The sequence below is a fragment of the Apium graveolens genome, chromosome 7, assembly GCF_009905375.1.
Source record: "Apium graveolens cultivar Ventura chromosome 7, ASM990537v1, whole genome shotgun sequence".
In the NCBI taxonomy this organism is placed as follows: Eukaryota; Viridiplantae; Streptophyta; class Magnoliopsida; order Apiales; family Apiaceae; genus Apium; species Apium graveolens.
This window is the reverse complement of record NC_133653.1, coordinates 130,586,366-130,598,957: the sequence shown is the minus strand read 5'-3', so window position 1 is coordinate 130,598,957 and position 12,592 is coordinate 130,586,366. Positions and strand designations below refer to the sequence as shown.

General features: G+C 39.0%; 1 non-coding gene across 1 annotated transcript; it reads right to left on the bottom strand.

Annotated features, from left to right (window-relative positions):
- Positions 1–6,814: 6,814 nt before the first annotated feature.
- Positions 6,815–6,921, bottom strand: LOC141676391 (small nucleolar RNA R71). The gene has a single exon (XR_012556984.1). It is a non-coding gene; the product is annotated as a small nucleolar RNA R71 (small nucleolar RNA).
- Between the last annotated feature and the right edge of the window lie 5,671 nt (positions 6,922–12,592).

Genomic DNA, 12,592 nt, shown 5'->3' with positions numbered 1-12,592 from the left:
TCAACTCTACAGCCTAAGCCCTAATTCAATCTAGGGTTTAAGACCCTTAGGCCCAAAACCCTAGAAACCAAAAATGTTAATTTTAAAATATACACAAAACAATTTGATACCAACAATCTTTTTCGATTTCTTTGAAGTTCTTCGTTAAATATATAGAATCAAAATAAACACAAAACAGTTCGAGAAATATATTATTTTATTAATATAAACCTTGAGATTGCTACACTCTAATCAATCAAATGATTAGCTACAATAAATTCAACAGCATAACAGTATATTTACAATCTAATAAATTTGGCATTCAATTGTGTTTCGTAAAAATACAGTTGGGAGTTGAAAAAGATAACTGAATGAATTCATTTCAGTCTGCTTTCATTTGTGTAGTCTTCTCAGTATGAATTACGTGGCTTAAGTACATCCACACTAATTGAATTTGTGTTTCTGTAACAATGAATTATTCCAAGTCCTTTAGTTGCGACTAGAGAGTTATATTACCTTTGGAAATATATCAACTTGCACTTACAAGGAATAATCTTCTGCTTCCTTGAATTCCAAGTTCACTTGCGCATAGAGGGTGTCCTTGAACTCCACTTGCGCACACAAGGAAGAAATATAATGCCTTAGAATATATCTTCAGTTGTGTTAAGAGGAGATACAATTTTTCCCTTAGAAAACCATTCAAGTTGCGAGAGGGGAGTTCCCTTCTAAGTTGCACCAAAAAGGGAGTTAGATTATTGCCATTCTTTTCTCTACTTGCGCCAAGAGGAGAAACAAAATTGTTGTCATAGAAATCTTTCCCACTTGCGCCAAGAGAGGAGAATATTTCCTTGGAATTTTTCTTGCTTTTTATCAACAAAGCTCAATTCCTTTCATTTTACTCCACTATGTGATTTATCAACTTCATTTCTTCTGCATGATTAAATCAATTCTTTTCATACGTGTTGATACTTAGTGTACTGGTCCGGTTCACAAACAACTAGCACTGAATTTAATTCACTTGATCTCTGTTATTTCCCAACAATAAGAATTCACTTGATAGCATATTTGAATGTCCTTGTTTTGCATGAAAATGAAAATGCTTCATTTTTTCTAAAACCTGTAAGCAGGCTGCCACATTCCTTTTGTGCACTATCAACTCATGTGACTCTGTCGGCCCACTGTCAAGTCACTATTAACTGCTATCTTGTAGATCATCCATTGACGCTCCATTGATGTTATCCGTTGAAGCTTTATTGTGGTCATTCGTTGACACTATACTAGTATCATCCGTCGAAGATTTCTTGATAGCATTCGTTGAAGCTTTATCTGATATCAGTTGAAGACCTCTTGACTAGCTTATCCGTTGAAGGCATATTCAATCATCTGTTAAAACTTGTAGTTTAGCAGTTGAAGATGTTTCCTTAGCAGTTGATACTCTTTCACTTATACAAAATAAAAAGGCATTTTATATTTACACTTAGCCCAACTATTTTGTGTATCTTGCTAGTAGTCAACATGACTTAGAAACTATAATAACTACCAAATCCCTCAGTTATCATAGTGTACAGAATGTGCTACATACTTATTAACATAAGCTACTCCTTCAACGAAAAGATAAACTGTGGTTATCTGTTAAGTCTTCTAAATGACACTTAATAATTCTACTTAAGGTGTTTTGGTGAGTTATCATCAAGAATACAACATATTCCTAACAATCTCACCCAATTTATGTCTAATGAAATTATAGGCATAAATTCAGGTTGACTTGATGATAACAAAACACCCTATAAAGTTAATACATTAACAAGTAGACAGTTTGTAAAGTGTTATATTACAATAAAAATGAACAAAGATGGTTAAAAGAAGTTTACATGCCATTGTCAAGGTGCTCCTCTAGTCTGAGTAGATTATTTTCTTTTCCTTGATTCCCTTGTTTTCCTTCCCAACTTCTCATTGTTTTCCTCAATCTGGAGTTGAAGTTGTCTATAAAACTCAGCTTCATTTTCATCATTTATATCCAGCATATCTTGCATATCTTTGAGAGTTTCATTACTTGAGATTTTGAGTCGGTCTTCATTTCTAAAAAATCTTCGGATATAATTCTCATCTCTAAACTCCATTATCCACTTTGGTTTCATGTGCTCTCTATCTCCAGTATTTGGAATGGTTAGAACCCTTGGTAATGCATTAGGATCTCTCCAGCTTTTCTGATTTGATTGATCATTTTGAGTATTTCTGATTTAGCGAACTTTGTGAATCCAAAATCTTTCTTCATTGTAGTAAATACCTTGGTTAAGACACTATAGCTTTCCTGAAGAATCCTATAGAATGGCCATATTATCTCATTACCACCCTTTGTATCTGAAAATCAATCTCTTTGGAAGTCTAGTAGTAGCATCAATTTCTCTTACTTCTTCTAATTCTTCCGAATAGAGTTGAATATCAGAAAATTCTTTGATGTCACGGATGTAGAGTTGATCATCTTTGTTGACAGTAAGCTTTTGTGGTTTTGAGATGGCTTTTGTTAGCTGTAGGGTTGGATTCTTCTTCCTTCTTGGAGTTTTCTTCTTGGTTGGAAAAGGGATGTTCAAATCAGGTATTGGTAAGCTCTCCCAATCTATAGGTTCTTCCTCAAGCACTATTAGTTCACCACGATAGTTTACCTCATTATACAGCTTGATTTCAACTGGTTCCACATTGACCACGGTTGATTGAGTTATAGGAATAGATTGAGATGGCTCACATTTCTCTTCTGAAATTTTGTTTGGCCTCTTAGCTCTCATTTTTATTATTTTGCATGTTTGCCACTCAAGATTCTCTTTCTTTTCATCAGTCAATTCCTTTTCAGTGTCAGTAGCAGGCTTCTCAATCTTCTTTTGAGCTTCCTTAACAACCTGCTTTTTCTTTTTCTTTGACTGTGACTTTAACCTCAGGGTTTCCTCTTTCTTTGCTTTTATAAACTTTGGATGTTCACTCATTATACAGATCATTTCTCCATGTCTGTAAATTCCTGTTATTCTCTTTCTCAAAGCTGCATCATTGGTTTTCTTGTAGCTAGCGATTGATTTGCCCATGAGTTTCTACTTAACAGGCCTGGGAGGTGAATAATCTAGCTCCAATGGGTGTTTGTTTGAATATCTGAAAGTTGAAGGTTTAGGCTTGAGCACCATAATAGGATTGAGTTCATTTTCAGTTGATATTTCTCCCTTTACACCCTCCACGACTTCAATTCACCTGATGTAAGAGGCTTCAACTGTGTGAAATGTTTCACAAATTTTGATGGTTTTGTAGTTGAGCCAAATACTAGAGCTATCCTTTCATTTATTTTTTGTTTATTTTCTTTAAGCTTCAATTCAACTGCAGCTAGGTTGATCAGGTCTGTGTTGTCCAACTTCCCCTTTACTGGTCACTTTGGCAAAGTAATAGAAGGAAGTATTACCTTTATGACTTGTAAATGCACATCTTCTCCCCCTTTTTGTTATCATCAAGAAGAACTGTAGAGGTTGAAGTTTGTCCAGCCACCAATTGTTGGAGCAACTGAGTACGGGTTTCTTGACCTTGAAGTATCTTGGCCAAGGAATCTTCAACATTAGACAATCTTGTACCCAAGGCCTCAACTTTCCTAGATAGGTCTCCTTCCTTTCTGAGCTTTTGCTGTAGATCTCTCATTGTAGTTTCAGGAAGCTTCTCATCCAACTTGTTGTACAGGTCCTTTTTGACTTCATCAATTGATAGTTTTAGATCATCCAAATTTAGAGCTTGTTTGAGGTATTCAATTCTATATAGTTGCAGAGACTCTAGATGTGCTTGTAAAAGAGACCTTGTACTAGCGTTTAAAATAGCTGCTAAAGTTGTTTGAGTCTGTGAGATGAGCTTGAAAAGAGTGGAGTTCAAATGATGAGAGTTGCACTCCCTATTGAGCATTCAATCAGAAGTATTAGTTGTAGAACTAGGGCCCTCATTTCCCCCTATGTCCATACCAGCATCTTCACCAAACTCTTTATCAGAATCATCAACATCATCTTCAAACTCAAATTCATCATCAGCTGTATGAGGCATATTAGAGATTGCATCTTTGACCCTTTGCATTGATTCAGTTTTGTGTACTAAATTCAATGTCCTTTCTGCCTCCCCATTACCCTGAACAGCCAAAGTTTGATAGGATGTTACAAGATGAGTAAATATTTCAGCATCCAAGGAAATGGGGTCTATAACAGCTCTGTAATGTTGCTGATATAACCTTTCCTTTTCATCTTCATTAGCATACATTGACTCATGTGCAACGGTTGTCACCCTTATGTCTCCTGTACCTGTTTTTCTCTCATTTTCTCTCATTTCTTGCATCAGGGGCTCCCCCTGGCTTACTATCCTCACACCCCTACCTTCACCTACTAAGGTGGAACTACTCTTACTCACTTTTGTCATACTAGAAGAAATAGTGTGCATTATTGAGCTCTCGTCCTCTCTTTTTGCTTGGGAGCAACATAGCCTCTCACTCAATTTACTCTCTTCCCTCAATCCTAGAAGTTATTGGACAACCACCAAGTCATCTGCACTTGTTATAGATTTTAAGATATCAAGTGTTTGGGCAGTCTCTGTCAACTGCTGTGAAATAGCAGTTGAAGGTGTAGTTGTGACTATCAATGAATAACTGCTGTGAGGCATATCCGTTGAAGGACAATCACTTATCAAAGGATGATGGATATTTGTTAAGTGGCATTTATGTCCACTTAAAACGTCCTATAAAGGCTTGAATTGGTGTTTTGTACTCGAGTTACTTGTGTTTTTGATATATTTTTGATGTGTTTTTGTAGTGTTTTGCATTTCAGGCATATATTAGGGATCCAGGTGATTTAGCATTACTTTGATGCTAAAAGGGTGCTAGGAAGGTGTCATGAATATCGCTTGTGTAAAGACCGTCAAGAACAAGCAATAAACGAAAAGCAAAATCAGAAGTTTTTCCAGAAGGGCGGTGCGCCCGCGTTGGGCTAGCGCGCGGCCACGCCAGAAGTAGAGAAGGTCAGCGCGCCCGCGCTGGTGAAGTGCGCGCCCGCGCCAGGTCAAAATGAAAGAATCCTGATTCTCTTATCATTCTGATTTATGGGCTTCTAATCTGCATGTGATGCTATATACTAATAACTTATGATCATTTTTCAATAAGATGACATAAAAAAGCTTACTGAGAGATTGACGAGAAGACCTATAGCACAATTCAACGAAGGCGAAGAAGACCTAGTTTATTCTTGTGAATCTTTGTTCTAAGTTGTAATCTTGGATGCTCGTTTCTTGTTTTGTTGAACCTATACTCTTGTTACGTACTTGGTTTATTATTTATTCAGTATAAAGACTACGTTTATTATACCATGCTTTCATCGGAAACCACATTGATAATAAATCCAATTATGGGATAATCGTTATCATGAGGTTCTAGCGGATTTACTTATAAATTTCTTTAGTTAATTTGTTTCGATACCTTAGTGTGTGGTGATTGTATAATAACCTAGTATTGGTTGTGCTTATTCGTCTTATGAGCGTCGCGAACTTATAAGATAGCGTGTTAATCTATATTGAAGCGAAAGTGAATATAGGGGTTTAAAACTTGCCATGCTAGCATAGGTTCATGTATTTGCTATGCATGATTCGTAGGTAATTTTAACCATCTTACTTGTCATATGTAATCATGATAGATAACTTGTGCATTAAACCGTTATATTGTCAAATTCTATAGACATATAGGGTCTCAATATAATCGGTGTCTATTCATCTTCTATCTCTTTTGTGGATGTCTGATAGTAGGCTATTCATACAATGAAAGTTGGAATTTACTAGTTACGTGTTATCTGATTAGTGTCATCACCATCGCATGCTAAGGTTGAGAACAAAAAGGCTATTGAATGAAGTAGTAATGAAGTTAGAATCCAATGTTTTTGTCATATAGTTAATCACCCCTTTCAATATCTTAGTTAATGTTCTTTAGTATAATCTCTTAGTTAATCGTAGTTATAAACAATCTCAATTTGTTAATCCTCCTAGCATTGAATAATAACCATACCATTGTTGCATAAGTGCATTGATTGAAGTTAACCTAAACCAGTCTCTGTGGGAATGAACTAGAAATAATTCTATATTACTTGTGATCGCGTATACTTGCGTGAATATTAACGTGTGTTTTCATCCTAACAAGTTTTTGGCGCCGCTTCCGGGGACTCGATGTTAATTTTTAGTTTATGTGTTTGTCATCAGTGGTCGTTAAAGTTCATTGACTCGGACATTGTTACTTACTTATTTCTTTGTCGTGTTTTAGGTACTCTAGCGAGCGTGTATGCATACGCGTTCTTGGTCTCGTAAGAGAACACTTCAAGCTGAGGAAGAAGTTATAGTAGCTAAGGAAGTTTTTGAAGAAGTTCTTGTCGAGGAGAAAGTTGAAGAAGAAGCTCTTATTGCAATGGGAGAACCAGAAGTGAATACGAAGGCTTTGATGGATTACTCTCAACTGAAGATTAATGATATTCAGTCTAGCATTGTTCGACCAGCCATCTCGGCTAACACCTTTGAGATCAAGTCGAACACGATTCAGATGATACAGAACTCATTTCAGTTTGGGGGTTCTCCGACAGAAGACCCCAACATGCACATCAGAGATTTTATCAAGATCCGCGACACTTTCAAGTTCAATGGAGTTTCAGAAGATGCTATTAAGTTGAGGCTTTTCCCATTCTCTCTGCGGGATAAAGCTAAGCGCTGGTTACATTCTCTACCACCAGGGTCTATCACCAAATGGGAGGATCTTGCTCAAAAGTTCCTAACTAAATTCTTCCCTATGGCGAAGGCTGCTGTAATCAGAAACGCACTTACTCAATTTGCTTAACAATCTGGAGAATCTTTATGTGAGGCTTGGGATCGCTACAAAGAGATGCTTAGAAAGTGTCCTCACCATGGGATGCCTGACTGGATGATCATTAATAGCTTTTATAATGGTTTGGGTGAAACTTCTAGACTCATGCTTGATGCAGCATCAGGAGGAGCCTTATGGGCTAAAAGCTAAGATGAAGCTTATGAATTGATTGAGCTGATGGCTGACAATGAATACCAGAACCCAACTCAGAGACTACCTCAGGTCAAGATAGCAGGAATTCTAGAGGTAGATGTAGCTACTGCTATAGCTGCTCAGCTTAAGGCTTTGACGATGAAGGTGGAATTTTTGGCTAATTATAGAGTTAATCAGATCACTAGTGTCTGTGAGTTTTGTGCTGGTGCCCATGAGACGGAGCAGTGTGCTATTTCTAGTGAATCAGCTCAGTTCGTGAGCAACTTTCAGAGGTCGCAGCAACCAGTTCCAGCCACCTATCATCCCAACAACCGCAATCATCCTAACTTCAGCTGCAGCAATACTCAGAATACGGTTCAGCAGCCTTATCAGTAGTATGTAGCAAAGCAATACAACCCTCCTGGTTTTCAACAACCGCAATATGTACCAAGACAACAACTTCAGCTGCAACAATCTAATGAAAAATCTGAATTGGAGGAGTTAAGGCTCATGTGCAAGAGCCAAGCGGTTTCTATCAAGACCTTGGAGAATCAAATTGGGCAAATTACCAACGCTTTGCTAAATCATCAACCTGGTACACTCCCTAGTGACACTGATGTTCCAGAAAGGAGGGAAGCTAAGGAGCAGGTGAAGGCAATTACATTGAGGTCTGTGAAGGTTGCAAATCCTGAAAAATCTCAAGTTTCGGAAGAAGAAGTTGTGGCTAAAGAAGAAGTGCAGAAGGAAGCAGAAGTGGAACCAAGGAAGACTACTGTGGAACACACTCCTCTTGAGGGTAATACAGGGGAGAAATAGATCTATCTCCCACCTCCTTTACCTAAGAGGCTGCAAAAGAAAAGGTTGGATAAGCAGTTTGAGAAGTTTCTGGAGGTGTTCAAGAAACTTCATATCAACATACCTTTCGCTGAAACTCTTGAACAGATGCCTAGTTATGCGAAGTTTATGAAAGATATTCTCTGTCGGAAAGTGAAACTTGATGAATTAGAGACAGTTGCTCTTACGGAGGAATGCAGTGTTCTGCTGCAACACAAGTTGCTTTCGAAGCTTAAAGATCATGTAAGCTTCACTATTTCTTGTACCATTGGAAAAGTGCCATTTGACAAATGCTTATGTAACTTGGGAGCTAGCATCAATCTGATTCCCTTTTCAATCTTCAAGAAGTTGGACTTACCTGATCCAAAGCCTACTTATATGACCTTGCAGTTGGTCGATCGTTCCATTATATATCCACGAGGCATTGTGGAGGATGTCTTGGTCAAGGTGGATAAACTCATCTTTCCTGCTGATTTTGTAATTCTTGATTTTGAGGAGATAAGAAGATTCCCATAATCTTGGGAAGACCATTCTTGGCTACTGGCCGAACCTTGATTGATGTGTAGAATTGTGAGCTTACTATGCGAGTGATGGATCAGGATGTGACTTTTAATGTGTTTAATGCCATGAAATTCCCGACTGGAAATGAGGAGTGCTTAAAAGTGGAGTTCGTTGATTTTGTGATTACTTCAGAACTTGATCAAATGCTAAGGTCTGATGCCTTAGAGAAGGCCTTGTTGGGGAATTCAGATAGTGAAGATGATGAAGGTGATGAATAGTTGCAGTATTTGAAAGCTTCTCATTTGAAGCGAAGACTAGATATGCCTTTTGAATCTCTTGGATTGGAGGAGTTGAACAAATCTCCAAAGTGCCTCAAGCCATCTATTGAGGAAGCTCCTACACTTGAGCTTAAACCATTGTCTGAACACTTAAGGTATGCTTTTTTAGGTGATGCATCTACTTTTCCTGTTATTATTATATCTGACCTTTCAGGTAGTGATGAGGAAAAGCTCTTAAGAATTCTGAGAGAGTTCAAGTTGGTAATTGGATGGACTATAGCAGATATCAAGGGAATCAACCCTTCTTATTGTATGCATAAAATTCTGCTAGAGGAAGGTAGCAAGCCTACTGTTGAGCAACAGAGAAGGCTTAATCTGATCATGAAAGAAGTTGTGAAGAAAGAAATCCTCAAATGGCTAGATGCAGGGATCATCTTTCCCATTTCTGACAGTTCTTAGGTCAGTCCAGTTCAGTGTGTGTCGAAGAAAGGAGGTATCACCGTTATTGCTAATGAAAAGAATGAGCTCATTCCTACTCGAACAATCACGGGGTGGAGAGTTTGCATGGATTACAGGAAAGATCACTTCCCTCTTCCTTTTATTGATCAGATGCTTGACAGATTGAAAGGGCATGAGTACTATTATCTCCTGGATGGCTATTCGGGTTATAATCAGATTTGCATTGCTCTAGAGGATCAGGAAAAGACTACTTTCACTTATTTGTTTGGAACTTTTGCCTTCAGAAGAGTTTGTTATGGGTTGTGTGGTGCACCTTCCATATTTCAGAGATGCATGATGGCTATCTTCTCTGACATGATTGGTCAGAATGTGGAGGTGTTCATGGACGATTTTTCTATATTTGGTGATTCATTTGACGAATGCTTGCAAAATCTTGGTGGCGTTATTAAAAGGTGTGTTGAGACCAATCTGGTTTTCAATTGGGGAAAAATGTCATTTTATGGTGCGACAGGGCATTATTCTTGGGCACAAGGTCTCTAGTAAAGGTCTTGAGGTGGACAAAGCCAATGTAGGGGTCATTGAAAACCTTCCTCCACCAATTTCTGTTAAGGGAGTCCGCAACTTTCTTGGTCATGCGGGTTTCTATAGGCGATTCATCAAGGATTTCTCAAAAATCTCTAAACCCTTGTGGAATCTTCTTGAGAAAGATATCCCTTTTAAGTTTGATGTCAAGTGCCAAGCTGTTTTTGAGATCTTGAAGAAGAGTTTCATCACGACACCGGTCGTAACAACACCTAATTGGGATGAACCTTTTGAGATGATGTGTGATGCAAGTGACTATGTAGTGGGAGCAGTTCTTAGGCAGAGAAAGAACAACATATTTCATGTGGTCTACTATGCTAGTAATGCCCTCAATGGTACTCAACTGAATTATACAACTATTGAAAAAGAACTTTTAGCCATAATCTACGATTTTGAGAAGTTTCGATCTTATCTGCTTGGGAAGAAGGTGACAGTTTTCACTGATCATGCTGCTATTCGATATCTCATCTCGAAGAAGGACTCGAAGCCTAGACTGATTCGATGGGTTCTTTTACTTCAGGAATTTGAGTTAGAGATCAAGGACAGAAAGGATACTGAGAATCAAGTCGCTGATTATCTCTCTCGTTTGGAGGATCCAAGTGCGACTTCACAGGATAAGACATTCATAAATGAGTCTTTTCTCGATGAGCAGTTGTTTGGTGTGCAAGAAGAAGAACCGTGGTTTGCAGATATGTGAACTACCTTGTGAGCAATATTATGCCTCTAGACTTGTATTCTGCTCAAAGGAAGAAGTTTCTTCATGAGGTGAAGTGGTACATGTGGGATGAGCCATTCTAGTTTAGGCAAGAAGCTGACCAAATCATCAGGAGATGTATTCCGTACAGCAAAATTGGGGGGATCTTGTGAGACTGTCATTCAACTGCTTATGGAGGCCACTATGGTGGAGAGAAGACAACATCTCGTATCCTTCAAGTGGGATTTTTCTGACCTATATTGTTTAAGGATGCGCATCAGTTTTTTTGAAGTGTGATCGCTGCCATCTTGTGGGTAATATGTCTAAGAGGGATGAGATGCCTCTTAATGTGCTTCCCAAGGTTGAAGTCTTTGATGTTTGGGGAATTGACTTCATGGGGCCATTTGTCTCATCTTGCAATAATCAGTATATCTTGTTGGCGGTTGATTATGTCTCGAAATGGGTTGAAGTCAAGGCTTTGCCAATAAATGATGCGAAGGTAGTGCTTAATTTTCTTCATAAGCAGATATTCACAAGGTTTGGGACTCCAAGAGTCATAATCAGTGACGAGGGATCGCATTTCTGCAATCACAAGTTCACTACTATGATGCAGAGATATAATGTGAATCATCGCATTACTATAGCCTACCATCCTCAGACTAATGGTCAAGTTGAGGTATCTAATAGAGAGATCAAGCGTATTCTAGAAAAAGTTGTGTGTCCATCAAAGAAGGATTGGTCTTTGAAACTGGATGAAGCTGTTTGGGCAGATAGAACAGCATACAAGACTCCACTGGGTATGTCACCATTTCAGTTGGTTTATGGTAAGGGGTGTCATTTGCCTGTGGAGCTCGACAATAAAGCGTATTGGGCTTTGAAGAAGTTGAACCTTGATATGAATGCAACTGTTAAGAAAATAATGCTTCAATTGAATGAACTCGAAGAGTTTCGGCTTCAAGCGTATGAGAATAACAAAATGTATAAGGAGAAAGTTAAGAGGTGGAATGATAGGGGTCTAGTGCTCAAATCATTTGTGCCGCGATAACAAGTTCTTTTGTTCAACTCTCATCTCCGTCTTTTTCCTAGAAAGTTGAAGTCGAAGTGGTCAGGGCCGTTTGTTATCAAAACTGTGTTCCCACATGGAGCGGTGGAGATTTTTGAAAATGATCCAGGCCAAGCGTTCAAAGTGAATCGACAAAGGTTGAAGCATTACTATGGGGATATGGAAAACCGTGAGGTGGTTAGTACTGTTCTATTGTCAACTTGATCTCGAGTTTTTACGTCAAGCTAACGATGTAAAATAAGCGCTTCTTGGGAGGAAACCCAAGTTTGTTGTACATTAGTAGATAAAGGAAGAAGAAAGAAAGGAGAAAAAAAAATCAGAAAAAGAAAAAAAATCAGTTTTAACTATAGAAGCATGACGCGCCCGCACCGAGGAGCGGGGCGGCCGCGCTGAAACTCTAGTAGCACGGCGGGCCCGCGCTGATATGCGGGGCGGCCGCACTGGTTTTCCAGTAATACGGCGCACCCGCGCTGTCAGGTGGGGCGGCCGCGCTGCATCCCTGTAGTCGAAAAAAGACAGCAGAAGCAACATAAAATCGGGATTTTGAATACAAAATCAATTTCTACCCGAATTTCACTCCTCCACTTCCCATAATTTCTATTCCAAATCAATTCCATTACCCCCGTTACTCCCATTAATCCCACTTCTTTTCTATAACTAATTATTAATCTCCTATATATACACACACACACACACTCATACACAAACTTCTCCATCACTTCTCAAATTCTCAAACACAAATCTCTCTTGTACACACATCTCTTCTTATTCACTTCCAATGGCACCCAAAAGACAACGAACCCAAGTTAACAGCAGCACCACCGATTCTTCGAGTATGGGTGGTGTGAGGCCTGGGTTTTCAACTCCGGAGGCTGAGGCGGAGTATACGAGGCTGCTTTCGAAGTCTATAACCAAGGAGCGAGGTTTTTTGCCATCGGGGAGGGATGGTAAGTTGCTGGAGATGATTATGGAGATGGGGTGGATTGTTTTTTTTGAGACACCCGTTGCGGTACTTATGCGTGTGGTTCGCGAGTTCTACGTGAATGCAAAGGTGGAGAAGAACGGATTTTCAGTGGTGAGGGGGTTGACTGCAGAGTATAATGCTGAGGTGATTCGGAGGGTGATTGAGCAGCCCGAGAGGAGGCCGAATCAGGATAACTGGAATGAGAAGACGG